A 15,498-nucleotide genomic window follows, 5' to 3' on the forward strand; every position below is an offset into this window, starting at 1 on the left:
TATTCGTTAAATACCTTTTAAGATCAAAGGAAAAGATGATAAATGTATGATATGGTACATTTCATTGGTAGTTAAAAAGATAATTAACATTATATGCGCACACTTATTTTCACTTCATTTAATTACAACCTTGATATGCTGAAATTGGTGGTCTCAGAAAATCATTAGTGAGAGAAAAGAAAAAGGGGGGGGAAAAAAGAAAACTGGGTGTTTTTGACCCCTGACTTGTGCGAGCGAAAGCCACCGAGTAACCGCTAAGGGCCTCTATACTACTTGTGCAAACTTTCAGGCCCAAAGCTCTCACAGGAACGAGCCCAGAATAAACAGGACAAGAGGGTCAATATCAGTCAGATATGTTAAAATTTATTATTTTAAAAGAACAAAGGGTTTGCAAAAGGCCTAAAACATCAAAATGGTAAAAAGGTCACTAACGACCACAAGATAGTGTTATTGGTGCAACCTGCCAGCAATGCAACTATCACCTGAGGGCTTGCTCTCCCTTGGCGGTCCCAGATGCTCGTTGCTTTAAAAGAAACAAATCCACCCCAAATAAATACGAGCCCAACAGAACACTTATCGCATGCACTAAGTGCTAGTTCAGGCAATAATCGGTGGCACTAAAAATCACTCTTAATAAAAACTTATTCACTGCAAATCCACACAGAGCACCTCTAAAGATCCTAATTCCCCTAAGGTAAGAGCCCCACTCAGGGATTGCACATTGCCCGACTAATATTGCACCAGCCCAGTAGAAATAAAAACAAACCCGGCATAAAAAAAAAAACAGTTTTAAAAGGTGACCCTACCAAAACCAAAAACACAACAACAAGGAGAAGGAGGGAAAAAAAAAAACAGCGACAAATTCACATGTGCAGCCTGCCCTGCAGGAGGCAATACAATATAAATTAGATTAAAGTGCATCAATATACTTTTTTTAATGTCAAATATATTAAGTTAACATACCTCCAGCAGACAACTGTGTTTGCTGCACACCTGGCTTATCTTGGCTTATCTTGTGAAAATCACTACTAAAACATAAAATACAATAAACATCAAATACATTTCAACAAATTTAAAAAAAAAACACTAAAAGAAAAACAGCCTGTACCTCGAACCTCTGCTGTAGAGGTTTACAACAACTGTTTGTGTAGCAGACAATTAAAACTTCTCAGGCTCTTCACCTACTCACACAACCATTGTTCACAGCCGCTCGTCAGTGGAAATGAAGAGCACCTGCTGCTACTTCCTCTTTTATACCCTCCATTGGGTCCCCTGGGTCCTAAAGACTTCCCCATTACACTTGTAAACTGACTTGTTTTTTAAATGTATTCATTCAGTCAACTGTAATTTGCACTTTAGTCTTTAAAAAGAGCAGTTTTAACTAATCACTATAGGAGACAGGTTAGCTGTTGTGGAGAAGGAACATAAAAGCTTCAGATGAGGCTGATAAATGGTGGCAATTGAGTGGAAAAGTCACTGCTCCTGCAATACTGAGGAGCTGTAGTGGTGGGATATCAGTTCACCAGGAGACTAATATACAAAGAGACTGCGGAGATTGGCAGGATTCAATTATGATTGCATTGTCTTTACTTGTTGTTGAATGTATTGAATTGCTCTGTCGGTTAGACGAGTCTCTCTTTAAATTAAATCTAAGGAAGTAAGACATTTAGATTAAATCTGAGATATTCTTTCTGTTTCCAGTTTCCAGTTTTTGCTAACATTAGTAATAAGAACCTCTGCAGTCAGGCAGTGATGTCAAAATGAACTTTTCTGGCCTTTTCCTTATTTTTTCTTTACTTAAGGATTAGCAGTAAAGTAAATGAGATGTATCAAATACATTTTTATGCTGTACGTTTTGTACTGAGGCAAGTGTTTAGGTGAAGAAATAAGAGAATACATGAGGATACAACTGTTTTTGTGGCTGATGCTGTACTTATGCACACCGGCATATAATGAGGCATGGCAGGTAGTTGGGTACATACAGCAAAATAAAATTCTGTCCGGGCAGCTTCATCTAGAGGAAAAAAAGTGGACATAATGTGGATACTAGAAGAATCCGAAATGAATAGGATTCATCCTCTGGGACCAGACTCACATCCCTAAAGCCACGCTGCCGCAAAGCAAGTCATGAAGGTCAAGTAGAAGTCAGAAGCTGGAGATTTACCAGCAACTTCAAGGATGCCAGGACAGAACTCCCAGCTAGTCAGCAGGAAGTCACACAATATGAGTGTGAAGTAAGAGTGGCTAGCAAAAAAGCTACTTACTGGAAGAATAACCGGTAACATATGGGAAGAACCCCTCCAGCTGACAATCAGGTCCCAGAGAGCGGGCTGTTCCCTGGTGGTTTACTGACTGACTGACTGGAAATAAGGCACTTTGGAGAGCTGATTTAAAACAGCATCCATCAGAGAGACACACAAAAACACACACAAACCCTCTTACACTGTATCTTTGATAAAGCCTCCACCATTGCTGGCTCATTTGCTGATCCAGCCAGAGCAATTATGGATGTGTCCAATCGCCATGAATTTCCTTAAGGTTAATTAATTTTGTGCAGTAAGTCTTGACTCTATCAATCCATCAGGTTTTATGTGCTGCCTTTGCCCACCTCTCCATCTCCTATCATTTCTCCTTTAAAGGACATGTATAGATTCTAGCTTCTTCTTTTTTTTAAACCTTTTATCCAGTCGTCATGAGAGCTTGTCTCTATTTTTCTTTTATATTGCTTTTAATCAGCTCCTGAATACAAATTTAATCTGACCTTTCATAGTGGAAATAAAAATCCAGCTTCTGTAATATAAACTCCTTAATGTGACAATTAAAGACATGAAACAGTCATACATCAGAACTGAACTGCTGCACAAACAGGATCTAATATTTGATAATTAGTATCGAACAGATGATCTAGTGATGTTTTTAATCCCTTATCTTATAGTCCCTCTGACAATTTAAGCATGGTGTGGCATTGAAGAGGGATAGGGCAGCGAATTAGTGGCAAAGCACGGTAGATTTCCCCGTTAGAGCAGAGCGCTGGCTGGAGAGTGAGATTTAGATAGATGGAGTAAGAGATCGTTCCACCTCAGGAGGCCTGCAGTTTAATTGAGTTTATGAAGCAGTGGATGGAGCAGATTGATGGGGGACATCTATCTAAGAGACCTCTGATCCCTCACTTTCCATCCTTCACCTGATCTTTTTTTGCTAACTTTCCCTTTTCTAGCACTATTCATCTCATTTACTGTCCTGCCTTTTTTTAGTGCAGATTTTGAAGTTTTGTGTATATCTGTCAAGCTTTATTCGTGTCCTTTGTATGGATTCAGATACACACATAACAGTGCATTCGATTTTTATACTTTTTCAACCAGCTGCGCTCTTGACTATCAAAGGTCCTCTCTTTATAATCTGTAGTAAAAGTAATCTTTTTTTTATAGGTATACAATTTTTATGGTAAAGTAACAGTCTTAGTATTTGATTTTACGCATGATATTACAGAATTTTACCATTTTTATTATCACGTATAATGACACTCAACGTACTGTGAAACTTGTATACTGGTGTAACGTGTAATCACAAAAGATTTCCTTGATGATATTTACATCAGTGTAAATACAGCAGATTAACCAGAGCTACATATTCCATATATTTGTAATTTTGTTTTGTTCTCTGTCACGATAAGCCTCCATCTTCACAGATGGCTGTAGAAACTTACTCTTGTACCTACCTCTCTCCTGACCTCCCCCGTACATGCTGATGATGATTTGAACCTAAATCGACATTAATTTGTTTAAAAATTTTACATTTGGATTTATCTGTTGCCACTGATTTTCACTTCAGTTCTCGTGTCATTTAGCATACATCAGCATTTTCTCCCTCCTTCCCTTCCTTAAGTACTATCAAACAGACATTCTTATGTTATTCAAAACCATTAATAAGAGATTTAAAACAAAAACACAACCTTATAACAATGATTCAGTAAAGCTGAAGCTGTACTAATTTGTCTTTTTAGGTTTAGGTTCTCACTAAAATGCTGTGCCATTACATCTGCTCAAAAATCAGAAATATCTTATTTTTATTTAATTAGTCCAAAGCACAATTAGCCCTCTCAACCCATTTCAATATTGTCTGATCTGGTCTTACTATACTTAATTATAGTAATTATAAAATAGCTAGTCAATAATTAACAGTCCACTTACAGGGAAATTTCAAAGTAATTTTTAAATACATAAATGCCTCCTCTTTCTTTTTTCGGTATAGGTCTCCATTAGGTATTTTCATTATTGTATTGTTTAACACATGTACTGAATAACTGCCATATTTTATTCTGTATTGTTTTGCAGTAATATTACAAATCCATGCAACACCCACGCACACTTGAACTTATTTTGTCAGCTTGTTACCCTCCAGACTGTGTGTTGACAGCTGGTTGCAGACACACCAGATTGACGGAGCACTTACTGGACAGGCCTGCAGAGCTGCAGATGCTTGTGTGTGTGTGTGTGTGACTGATTAGGCTGTGTGTGGGCTTTTACAAGAGAAAAATGGATTGACTTAAGAAAAAGAAGGAAAAAGAAATGTATGTTTGGGCCAGAAAGAGGGAAAATGATATGCTAATGAGTGCATATTGCATGAATAAAAGAGCTGGAAATGTGTGTATGTATGTGTGAAATGCCAACGTTTCTGCCCTGAGTGTCTTTCTTTTTGTTTGTGCACATGAATTGACAGATGATGATATACAGTATAGCACTGCTGCTCATGTGATTATAGGGCCCGCTCTGCATACATTTGCTTTGATAAAGCAGTTGCCAATATGCATTCATTCAAACCTAAACTTTGCTTCATTGGGTCTTACAAAACAGTGAAGAGCAGTTAAAACAAAAAAGGCACAATTATCATAATTATGCTCCTAATGATAAAACAGAATAGTGGGAGTAAAAAAATGAAATAAGTAGCATGGGTCTGAAGGTGTTATGAAACAGCTTTGTTGACTGCCCACTGATTGGAAATGAAAGGCACTAAAACCCACATGCTTTTGGCTCTCACTTAGCCTACGGAATCACCAGGCTCAGCACTTCCTCAGATCTCCATGGCCCTATTTCCAGCTGCGTACTCCCCACTAAACCACAGCATTAGCTGGATTAACCTACACACTCCTGCTGTCTGTCTCTCTCCTGCAGCACCAGACTTAAATCTTTCCTCTGTTTCTTCTCATGTCTGCCTTTCTAAGGTTACATTCTGTTAGTTCTGCATGCCTCTTTGCCTTTTTCCCCTCTACAGAGCTGGAAATGTCATCTCCCTTTTCTCTCACATTTCTTTTGTCCTTCCTTTCGTCTCCTGCTATTATCTGACGCAGTTTCATTCCTGAGATCATTCTCTTTTTTAACAATATTTCTCCAGAGAGGGAGTATTTCCACCCATTCTACTTCCTCCTCCCACCCTTCTCTCCACCTCCTCTGCCCTTTTGATGTTTTTTTCCCCTCCTTCATTCATTTGGTTTTCTGTCCAGTCATTATCAGCTGTGGTGAGTGACAGTTCCTGTCTTATCAGGTTCTTTCAGGTGCTGGTTAAAATCCATTCTCTGGTGGGATGCACAAAGGTGAGCTGGTAAAATGCCATGTGCTGCCTCCATATTGCAATGGGAAGACTATTTTGGCTGGACATACTGCACTAAACGTGCCTTTATTTTTTCTATTTCAGTTTCAGTCGTTTTTAGTTGACTATCAATTCTTAGACTGTTACTGTATCCCTGCTGATGTGCTCTTAGGCATTCCTTTATTTTAAGTTTACCCATAAATGTAAAAATATGAATGCTACATTGGCTTTCCTAGATAAAACCAATCAGTGTGAAAGCTCTACAGCAGCTAACCAGCACGAACTAATAGTTTGTTGACAAAATGCAAGTTTAACACAACATATTTTTGCTGGGTCTTAAGAATATTTGCATTGCTTTTCAGCCATGTCTCTGGTAAATATATGACAAATGTAAGTCACGGAAACTTTGGTCTCCAAATGTTCAAAGATAATCATCGTGTTGTTGCTAACATTTTGCTTATTGCCTGCTAATCGATGACAGTAGCAACATTAACAGCCAAAACAGTGCTGCTGTGGAGTGTAAAGGTAAAAACAATAAGCCTAACAGTACTTACTCGTTCAGCTTGAAAAGCTGTTAACCATGTTACTAAGATACTTATGGTTGCTTGCTGTTGAGCTAGCAATCTTTGCTTTTGGAGCACCCGGTAGCAAGTGCAATGCACCTTTCTTTACAAACGTGCCCAACAACTTCTGTAACTAAACTTAAAGTAAGTGTCCTTTTTCACAGAAAACAAACTTAACGATAGCTTCTGTTTTGCTGTCCTTACGCTGTGCATGCTGCCTCACTGTGGCTTACATGGGACACTTGAACTGAGCAGAATATTTGTAACACCCGTACTTTTACCGACTGTGACCACTCTGAACGTCTGCTGTGGAAAAAGGGTCGCTGCACAGTTTCGCTTTTGCTGCTAGAGTGCAGAATCCCTGCATTAGCATTAGCAGTGCGGCTGAATAAGTAATGGTAATGTAATATTCCAGCATCCTCTGACCTGAATAAGAACATTTATACACTGGTACTGAGCCCCAGGATGACTGCCAGGGGCAAGAGAGGCCGAAAGAAAGAGCAGGAGAGGTGAGAGAGAGAGAGAGAGAGAGAGAAAGATTGTGGACATGGTTTGTGGCATTTGGCTTTTTGCTCTCTGTGATGGATTTGGTCCAAACCCTTGAGACACACATGTTTATCTTTATTTAGTAGCAATATCGATGACAGACATCCACTGAGTGCCTATATTGTATGTGAATTATTATTTGTGATTGCAGTTGTATAGAGTTATTATTGTGTTGTCATATTCACAGATGTGGTGTCTCCGATTTCATTAATATGAAAGTTTCCTATAACTTCCATTTTTTCACATGTATAAATAAAAGTCAAATTTGTTTGATTTGTTACATTTGTAAGGGAAAAAACCATCATAGTCACGTAAAATCAGTCAAAGGGGGATTCAGTTTACATGATTATATACATACAGGGACAAACATTAAAAAAAAGATTTGACAAATGAAGATTTAAACAGGGAGTGTCAGTTTTTTAGGACTGGGTTCCAGTTTCACACGCCAAGACTGAGGGCTGCACAGAAAAAATGCCCACATCAAACACTTGACTTTTTCCCAAGTACCCCAAATATTTACCTTTATTGAAATCTAGCTTATTAGGTATGCTTGGTTTGTGTATCTGAACAAACCAGCCATTTTTGCTTACTAAACAAAGAGTTCATTGCACCCAAAAACCACACAAGGGTTAACAGCACTTAATGTAAATAAATTACAACTAAATTTTTTAAGCCTTTTTGCAATACCAGGAGATGGAAGTCATTTATTTCTGTGGAGAGTGCTTTGTTAAAACTTCATTTATTTTATAAGACTAGCTGTCCCTCAGTAACTTATCTACATCCTGCTGTACCTCTCGGCTGGGTTACTTGGTGCAGGAATTGATTGTCTGTTTTGCTACTTGCACATTTGATATGCTTATTTTCCTCCATTTCTTTTGGCCTTGAACATAAAGGACCACATTAGCTGAATGTTTGTATGCACACGGGGCAACATTATGAATACAAAATCTTGTTAGAGTATTGCCCACCATATGTCGTCATAATCTTGTTTTTCTCTAAGTCACTTTAATCCTCTTTATGTACCGTAACACATTTCTTCAGGTCGAAAATAATGAAAGGTTTAATCTACATTATGTCCTTTTTTCCCAGGATAAATGTGCGATCGTATTATCACTGTCAAAATTAATTAAGTTGTTAATTTAAAAGATGTTCAGTGGGTGCTTTGGGTTGAAAATAAATTGAATCAGACATTCTTAACTGGATTTGAGGATGTAAGGACATAACCTACTGTAGAAGCAATTAGTTACAGTTTTTCAGTTAAATATAGTGAGGACTGAATCCAAGTAACTATAGGAAGAAGTGCTGTTGAATCTGTAATTATGTTTTTTGTTCTATTGTACCTCTCAATCTCACGCACTAGCTCTGGCTCCTTCCCCACCCAAGGTCCCTGGGTCCCTCACCCAGGTACCAATTTTCCATGGGAGACCCTACCAGGGGGTGGAAGTCCCCCGATAACATAGCCCCTGGGATCCCCGGGACACACAAACCCCTCCACCACAATAAGGTAGCGATTCACGGAGCGGTCAAACCAAGTTGTAAAAATACCGTATTTTCCGCACTATAGGAGGCACTTCAAATCCTGTTTCTCAACAATCGACAGTGCGCCTTATAATCCGGTGCGCCTTATGTATGAATTTTGGTTGTGCTTACTGACCTCGAACTGATTTTATGTGGTACACGGCGCTCAAAAAGCTGTCAAAAAATGTTTTACTACGACTTTGGTAAGCTACGACGTCACACCGCTTGATGGATTGTCGGAGCGTTATGGCTCACGGAGTAATCTGGGTCCAAAACGCCATCCGCTTCAGTTCCCAAAGTTAAACGGACACTGCGACATCACTGAGAGTTAAAAACTGTCTAAATTCTTTCAACTTTAATAAAATGATCAGCATTGCTGCTTTACTAGGTGCAACAATTAAGTTTAATATCCAGGCATCCATGAAAACAGAATTTACTAAATTTAAGTTAGCTCGCTCGTTTCCACCTAAACATGACATACCATGTTCTGACTGCAAGATTTCTTAAAATTTTAAAACGTACAGCTCTGCTATCACTTCCAACATAAATGAAGACAGAAAACTAAACAGCAGTGACTTTTGTAGGGTTACTGAAGTTGGGCTAGCTGGTATATAATGATGTGCTACGTGATCGCTAGTGACACAGCTATGTTAGCATAACATAAACACAGTGAAGCTGGAGGATGAATGCTAACTTTGTTCCACTGGATAAAAGTTAACGTGAGGGTTCCCGATGGTTAGGGACAAATGCAATCGCATGGCAGGATGCTGTAAACGGACCAAACTTCAGTCAGGAGAACAACTGAGATAATCCATCCACAATACAAGGTTAGTCATTAATATACTGCAACAACATGGGAATAGAGCAGCTATGAGAGAATTCGGCATTAATGAATCAATGGTTCAGAAGTGGAGGAAGCAAGAAGAATGAGTTGAGTAAATTTTGACTTATCTGACTGTTTTGTTTCGCTTAATGCGCCTTATAATCTGGTGCACGTTATGTATGAAAACAGACCCGTTGATCAACAGTGCGCCTTATGGTCCAAAAAATATGGTATATATATATATATAAAACAAAGTGAGTTGGTCACTCTGGAGTTCTTCAAAATGAAGAAAAAATTGGTTATTGGAGTGCAGAATCATTCTGTTTTATTTGACCATAGCTAACAGACAGTTCATGCAAATTACTAATTGAAATTCGGTTAGCTTGTCCTGTGAGTGATTGGTTGTTGTCACTGTGACGGACACGGTAAAACCATTCCTCGCAGAAGCATCAGGCAGCCTACCGTGAAAGGTGGAATCCTCCCTAACGTGCCTGCTGAATGTGACAGAGCTGCAGCGTGTGTCTAATGTTTTGATCGATATCTGATAGAATGCATGCAGGCTACTGAAAATGTGTAAAGTCATAATATCTCTAAGGTACCACAAATAAATAAAGGCAGCTTATACAGTTGCTCAATTTTGACATGGCTATAACATCATAAGAATTAATCGCTACCATATTCCATTAATGCAATTTGGACATATATAAATGGTGGTCACATAAACACAGGTATGCTAGAATATATCAGCACCCCCTGAGCTGTGAGTCATCAGTAGTGTCAGCCTCAGCCCTTAACCAAACTCCAACCCCAGACAATCAGAAAAGATAATTTTGTTTTTACTTGCTAATACCCCCAACTATTAGCAATTAGAAAGAAAACCATCATTGTAATTAATATAATTATGTAACCGACATTTATTTTTTCAACTAAATCTGGTTTGCCATTTCTGAGTTACGGAAGTCTTAGAGTATAGGCCTCAGAGAGTAATCCAGGACACTCTAATAGGAATAAAAACCTTTTCACTCATATTATAAGACATAATAATACATTTTCTCCCCAAAAAATAAAAAGGTAAAGCAAATAAAATATGGAATAATTAAAGTGATATTCTTTGAAATAATGCACCATACTGTCAGTGATTGATCCACTGTTAAAGGTCAAAGCTCTGCGCTTAAGGCACTAGTTCCACAACCAGGCAGCTACAGTAAGCAACCTTTCCCTCCTTGTCTTACTCCCTCGTCGCCTTTGGAGCTGTTCCTCTGGCATGACATTCATTTTCCTGGCATGCTATGCCCAGAAAGTAGATCCTATATTGTATGGATATTATAGCATTAGTGTTTATTAGTGATACAAAGCAATTGGTTTGATGTGAAAAATCTATTACAAGGGACATAAGTTTTCATGTGTGTCAACATAATGGACCCATTTCAAACACTGAATTCTTACAAGTGATGATTTAATAACCCCATATGAAGTATTTTATTTAATGCCATTGATGTGTCGATTACAGTGATTGTCTGTTACCATGACTGGCTTGTCCCCCCCTGCTTCTTTATGCTGCCCACCAAACAGTCGAACCATGTGAAACTGTCAGAGTAACAGTTTTGTGTCATTCTGATTTCAAGACATTGCCTAATCTAAAAATAAACAAAGAGTATCGGCTCTGTACACCAAAATGTGTAATACTTACAAACACTCAAACCAAAATTCAATAAGTAACAGTGAAAACAAAACTTTTCAGTGTATTTGTGTTGACCTGTTTATTACCTTTGGTCCAGTGGCTCAGTAGTAGTAGGTGGGTGGCAGATGTGAAGAACACAGGGTTTTGACCTTTCCTGTTAGAGCCTTCATCAGTGGCGTTCTCTCTCTCTCTCACACACACACACACACACACACACTGTCTTGTCTAGGGAAAACCATCTTCAGTGGTCATTAGTTAAATAAATATTTGCTCTTTTCCTAATTTTATGTTTCCTCTCATCAGTTATTCCTACTGAATTATTCATTTAAACACAAATACAAACAGCACATTCAGGAACACTGACAACAAAAGCGCAATGAATAATAACAATAACAATAAGTGACTATAAGTGTGACAAACAGTTAAGCCATTTCTTTGCATGCTTCGACACATCTCAGGGCGATCGTGGCTCAAGAGTTGGGAGTTTTCCTTGGAATCGGAAGGTTGCCGGTTCGAGCCCCGGCTTGGACAGTCTCGGTCGTTGTGTCCTTGGGCAAGACTCTTCACCCGTTGCCTACTGGTGGTGGTCAGAGGGCCCGGTGGCGCCAGTGTCCGGCAGCCTCGCCTCTGTCAGTGCGCCCCAAGGTGGCTGTGGCTACAATGTAGCTTGCCATCACCAGTGTGTGACTGGGTGGATGACTGGATATGTAAAGCGCTTTGGGGTCCTTAGGGACTAGTAAAGCGCTATACAAATACAGGCCATTTACCATTATTGTGTATTTTTTTTATTGTGTTTAGTTGATATTTTAAGTTGAGAACTACTGCACAGAATTTCGTAATGCGACTGCATGATGACAATAAAATATCTTGAATCGTTGATCAAAGTGCAGACTTGGATTATTTTTGCATATATGGATTATTTTCTGTTCACCTCACTGCATTAAACACCTTTTATGAATATTTCCAATTAAATATTTAATGAAAACACTGTATGTTTAACAGGGTGTTGCTCGATTTAAAGATTCAAAACAATCACAGAGCAGTAGTTTAAAAACAAAGGGTTCACTACTCCTCAGTAGTCGGCCTTATTTAAATCCATAAATTAAAGAAAAGATAAACCCTTAATTTAGTAATGCCCCTTTTTTGCCCTGCCTGGGATATTTCTACAACTCTTTTATGAGCAAAACTTAGTTTGTAACTGTTTGCATGACACCCCTGCTGTGTGTTTTTTTGTTGTCTTCTTCTCAGAAACAGCGTCGCTTTCCTGTTTTGACAGCAAGTCTCTTTTGTTCTGTTTGTTTTTGTGTTAAACCCTGTGACAGGTCATCCTATCCGGGTTGCTCTAACTGAAATAGGACCTGATGTGGTAAAGACATTGATATTACCTCCAGGTGAGCCAAAGCACTGGCGCAACCTTGAATAGCTGCTTTTCACCTTTTGCTTTTCCCATACAGCCATACTTAGCTTTTAGTAATTGAAGATAATGGCCTAAGTGAGTAGTTTGTATTAAAAATCGAGATTTGCTCTCAAAAAGAATTGATCTTTTAAAGAGACGAGACAACGCAAACGGTTTCACATGCAGTCAGAGGACGTTGCACACTTAAAACACAGCACTGCCAGCTCGGTTATAACCCACGGCAAACATAGTCAGATCCCAAACAATGTCAGAACAAATTAAATGGCAACACGCTTCTTTGGGAGACCCAGACTTTGTTGTTGTGTGAGACAAAAAAGCAGAGAAGAGAGGCAGAAAATGCAGATATGTGAAAGGATGGGGTAAAGATTTTTTACTCTTTTTTTACATTCTGTCCTGCTGGTATGTGTTTTTGTTAGATTTTCTGACTTTCTGTATTTGGAGGTTTGAATGTGTGTCATTTACCAATAAACCTGAGAGAATATTCTGCAGGGATTCATGCTTGGGAACTCTAAACTGGGTCATATGAAAGCTTGAAGCAGATCTTTTGGCGGTTTCCTTGCTAGAGCTGCCACGAGTGTTGTTGTCAAAACTAATTAAGCAGGAAATTTTGGGGGAAACCTTAATTCTTGTGTAATCCTGTACTTATTTTCATCATCAGTTTATGACACTCAGTGCTTATAAGGGTTACGCTGGTGATGAAGTGCTATAATTTACCCTGCTCTTGAACCCATTTCCCTCCCTTCTCCTTTAAGTGACTTAGTTTTTGCAAATCCCAGGATGTTTTCTGACACCTGCACCAACTATGACCTTGTTCAGTTTTCCGATAGATTAGCTGCAGCAGTTGCAATAGACTGGAGGCTGACAGCAAGTCAAGGATGAGCCCGTCTCTTGCCCTATGATGGGATAGCTTCCAGCCCACCGTGTTATTTGAATTGGACAAGTGGTTAAGAAAATGGATGGATGGTTACAGTAAGCTATACACCAAGAGTCTGGTGCTGGTCAGTTTGAGCTGCCTGATGAATGTACTGATTCTGTCAAGAATTCCAAGATCACAGTCACAAATCAATCTATCTTGTCCAGCTTAAACTGGGGAGTAAGGTCACAGCTACTGGTCTGTTTGAGGTGTGACGTTAGTGAAATGCTTCATCCTGTGAATTGACAGGTACTAGAAGCAAGTTCCATTTTAATTACAAAACTGCAGGAACTGTCTAATGGCATAGCCCTGCGACAGATTGGCGACCTGTGTTAGGTGTGGCTGTGTGCAGGCAGGAATAGGACCCAAGGTGCAGACTCCGGAGACAGACGTGAACTCAAAAAAGGCTTTAATTTAATACTCAAAATATAACAAAACTAAAAAAAAAAACTCAAAACAAACTTAAACTAGAGAAATGACAGAACACACAGCTAAGAAAACGGTAGATCGCGACACAGACACAGAGAAACACTGGGCTTAAATACACAGAGGGAGCAATCAGGGAATGGGTAACAGGAGGGAAACACAGCTGGGGCAAATCAGGCCTAACGAGACAAGAGGAAGCAAAACCAGACACATTAACATCAGACATGGACTTTCAAAGTAAAACAGGAAACACATAACACAGACTGAACAAAGACACAGACTCATATGCAGGCACTACAAAGGGAACAGAGACGTGGGAACAGGGCAGACACAAACACTGACTGAACACGGGGATATAGGAACTTAGGATACACATAGACGCGAACTAGACAAGGGGATGCAGGTGATAGGGGAGACATAAGCCATAAGACGGAACTCAAAGAAACCAAAAACTAGACAGTATAAATAATATCATAAACTCAAAAACCCTGGGTCGACGACCCAGGCATCCTAACAACCTGTCCAGGGTGTACCCTGCCTCTTGCCCTAAGACAGCTGGGATAGGCTACTGTTTTAAGCTACTGTGGCTAGTTTTTGATCTTTGGCACATTCTGTGTCCTTATGGATTGTTGTGCCTGGGCTACCTTAGATACTGTTAGACTAGGACATTAGTTTTTGAAAGCTCCTGCTCTATTCTGACCAAACAAAAGATGGATGTAGACTCTGGTTGTGAAAAATGTGGACGTATCTTCAATCTTCATTCTTGCTGCTGAGAAAAAAAACAGTGTTGCTCACTGTGAAATAAGTAAACACATTCCTAATAAATCTGTGTTCTTAGTTAATTGCTTAATTTACTTACTTAATTTCATAAATTGTGGTCAAAATTTCGGTAAAATTACTTACTAAAAGTATACTTAATTTGTGTGACTGCTTTGATACTGATGAGTCAGTAGTGTCTGCCTGATGAATATGCAGTGGATCAACCCCTCATACATCAGGTTTCAAACCCAAGGTGCTGACAGCCAAAATGTCGAACTCAAGGATACAATATGGGAATCTACCAACTATTTGATGGCATCGCAGTATCTTTCATGGACTCTGTGCAATCATTTGCAGTACCAAAATAAATGTAAAAAATGAGGATTTTATATGTTACAAACATACAAGTGTGTACAAGTAAACAAACATGCTATAACTGCTAATAAACATGCTTAACGGTGTGTTCACACCGAACGCGATAGACGCAAACAGAGCGTCAGGTTTACATGTAAAGTCAATGGAAAAGCGCGATGACCCGCGATTGCGGCTCCCGCGAAAATTCGGAAGCAGATTTGCGTCGCGAAAATGCCTGAAACGCGCGTCAGTCTAGCGCGTTTGAATCGCGAAGATACCGGTCTGGCACAACTTCCTCCCACATCCCTCCCACATTTCCGGTTCACCCGCGTCAAAATATGCAATTTTGAGGCGGGATGGATTTTTCTTGGACACACGTTGAGGTGCGAATGTGCACGCGTCAAATTAGGGGCATTTGGGGCGTTTTCGTTCGCGTCTATTGCGTTCGGTGTGAACACACCGTTACAGGTGTCTATTTCCGAATGAGGGTCATAGTTATGGGTATTTTTGTGCTGTTTTTTCTATTGGACGTGATGGTTATCAAAACCAAACATGATGAATTTGGCAAGCGCAGGAGACACGACACGAAGGAGATTTGTCAATCAGGCTGCAGAATGCAATGCTGTACGGTGCAAGAAAAGAAAAAGAAAATCAGCGAAAAAGCGAAGCAGTGACGGATGAGCGGGACCACTGTGTGCTGTTTATTGATAAACAAAATATATTCCTATATGACAACATACATAAAAGCAGAACGGTATTTGTACGTCAGTGGGAAAATAGCGGTGGCTTGCTAGCTTTTGTGCGGCTTCCCCGGGTCAGCGAAAACTTTCAAAAGAGAAATGAATGAACTTACCAGGTTGCCCGATCTCTTTAGATATCTTCCTCCAAGCTCGGTCCTTTATATTCCTGTCT

This window comes from Mchenga conophoros, linkage group LG4 (genome assembly GCF_057382185.1).
Source record: "Mchenga conophoros isolate Kocher_MC1m ecotype Shallow Benthic linkage group LG4, M_conophoros_male_GT1.1, whole genome shotgun sequence".
NCBI classification, from domain to species: domain Eukaryota; kingdom Metazoa; phylum Chordata; class Actinopteri; order Cichliformes; family Cichlidae; genus Mchenga; species Mchenga conophoros.